The sequence below is a fragment of the Heterodontus francisci genome, unplaced genomic scaffold (genome assembly GCF_036365525.1).
Source record: "Heterodontus francisci isolate sHetFra1 unplaced genomic scaffold, sHetFra1.hap1 HAP1_SCAFFOLD_172, whole genome shotgun sequence".
Taxonomy (NCBI): Eukaryota; Metazoa; Chordata; class Chondrichthyes; order Heterodontiformes; family Heterodontidae; genus Heterodontus; species Heterodontus francisci.
The window spans coordinates 3,308,543-3,311,105 of NW_027141631.1; positions in this window are offsets into that span (position 1 = coordinate 3,308,543).

The following is a 2,563-nucleotide window of genomic DNA, read 5'->3' on the forward strand; positions in this document are numbered from 1 at the left end:
ACTTATCAGCTCAAGCCTGAATGTTGTTCAGGTCTCGCTGCTTGCAGACATGGACTGCTTCAGTATCTGAGGAGTTGTGAATCATCACCTAACATTCCCACTTCTGACTTAAGTTGAGGGGAAACTCATTAATGAAAGAGCTGAGGATGGTTGAGCCTAGGACACTACCCTGAGAAACTCCTGAGGCAATGTCCTGGATTGAGATGATCGGCCTCCACCAACCATAATCATCTTGCTTTGTGCTAGGTATGACTCCAACAAGTGGACAGTTTTCCCCTGATTCCCATTGATTTCAATTTTGCTGGGGATCCTTGATGCCACACTCACTCAAGGGTAATTACTCTCACCTCTCCTCTGGAATTCCACTCTTTTGTCTCTATTTGGAACAAGCTGCAATGAGATCATAAGAACAGGAATAGTAGCAGGAGTAGGCCATTTGGCCCCTCGAGCCTTCTCTGCCATTCAATCGGATCATGGCTGATCTGATCATGGCATCAACCCCACTTTCTTGCCTGCCCCCCATAACCCTTGACTTCCTTGTAGATAAAAATACAAAGATGAACAGCTGTCTGAGAGAAGAAATTCCTCCTCATTTCCTTCTTAAATGGAAAATCCCTAATTCTGAAACTGTGTCCCCTAGTTCTAGATTCCACCACGAGGGGAAACATCCTCTCAGCATCTACCCTGTCAAGACCCTTCCGAATCTTATATGTCTCAATACGATCACCTCTCATGTTTCTAAACTCCAATCAGTATAGGTCCAACCTGCTCAATCCTCCTCACAAGACAACCCCTTCATCACAGGAATAAATCCAGTGAACCTTCTCTGAACGTTTTTTTTTAATTTCCAACATATACTTTATTCGTTAAAAAAACTGTAAAAAGATACATTACAAAACAGTTCAAAAACAGCACCAAGTCAACAATACAAAGATTGCAAAGGAGATCAGTTTCCTTCAGTACAGGAATAAATTGCCTCACAACCCTTCCATTTCATTTTACCTGCCATGTACTTTTTGCAGCAAACAAATATTTTCTGGAATAAAAACAAGAAATACTGGAACCACTCAGCAGGTCTGGCAGCATCTGTGGAAAGAGAAGCAGAGTTAACGTTTTGGGTCAGTGACCCTTCTTTGGAACTGACAAATATTAAAAATGTCACAGGTTAGAAGCAAGTGAGGTGGGGGTGGGGCAAGAGATAACAAAGGAGAAGGTGCAGGTTGGACAAGGCCACATAGCTGACCAAAAGGTCATGGAGCAAAGGCAAACAATATGTTAATGGTGTGTTGAAAGACAAAGCATTAGTACAGAATAGGTGTTAACGGACTGAATATTGAACAGCAGCAAGAGCAAACCTGAAAATAAACAGTGGGTAAGCAAACTGAATAAACTAAGATGAAATGAAATAAATGCAATATAAAAGGTTGTAAAAAATGTAAAAAAGCAAAAAAAGAAGAAAAAAGAAAAAACAACTAAAAATGAAAGTAAAATGGGGGGCTGTCATGCTCTGAAATTATTGAACTCAATGTTCAGTCCGGCAGGCTGTAGTGTGCCTAATCGGTAGATGAGGTGCTGCTCCACGAGCTTGCGTTGACGTTCACTGGCACACTGCAGCAATCCCAGGACAGAGATGTGAGCATGAGAGCAAGGGGGAGTGTTGAAATGGCAAGAAACCGGAAGCTCAGGGTCCTGCTTGCGGACCGAGCGGATGTGTTCCGCAAAACGGTCACCCAGTCTGCGCTTGGTCTCCCCAGTATAGAGGAGACCACATTGTGAGCAGCGAATACAGTATGCTACATCAAAAGAAGTACAAGTAAATCGCTGCTTCACCTGAAAGGAGTATTTGGGGCCTGGGATAGTGAGGAGAGAGGAGGTAAATGGGCAGGTATTACACCTCCTGCGATTGCAGGGGAAGGTGCCATGGGATGGGGACGAGGTGGTGGGGGTAATGGAGGAGTGGACCAGGTTGTCGCGGATGGAATGATCCTTTCGGAATGCTGACAGGGGAAGATGCGTTTGGTAGAGGCATCACGCTGGAGGTGGCGGAAATAGCAGAGGATGATCCTTTGGATATGGAGGATGATGGGGTGGAAAGTGAGGACAAGGGGAACCCTGTCACCGTTCTGGGAGGGAGGGGAAGGTTTGAGGGCAGAGGTACGGGAAATGGGCCGGACACGTTTGCGGGCCCTGTCGACAACAGTGGGGGGGATTCCTCGGTTGAGGAAAAAGGAGGTCATACCAGAAGCACCGTCATGGAAGGTAGCATCATCAGAGCAGATGCGTCGAAGATGGAGAAACTGGGAGAATGGAATGGAGCCCTTACAGGAGGTAGTGTGTGAAGAAGTGTAGTCGAGGTAGCTGTGGGAGTCGGCGGGCTTATAATGGATATTAGTAGACAACCTATCCCCAGAGATGGAGACAGAGAAGTCGAGGAAGGGAAGGGAAGTGTCAGAGATGGACCATGTAAGGGTGAGAGAAGAGTGGAAATTGGAAGCAAAGTTGATAAAGTTTTCCAGTTCGGGGCGGGAGCAGGAAACGGCACCGATACAGTCATCAATGTATC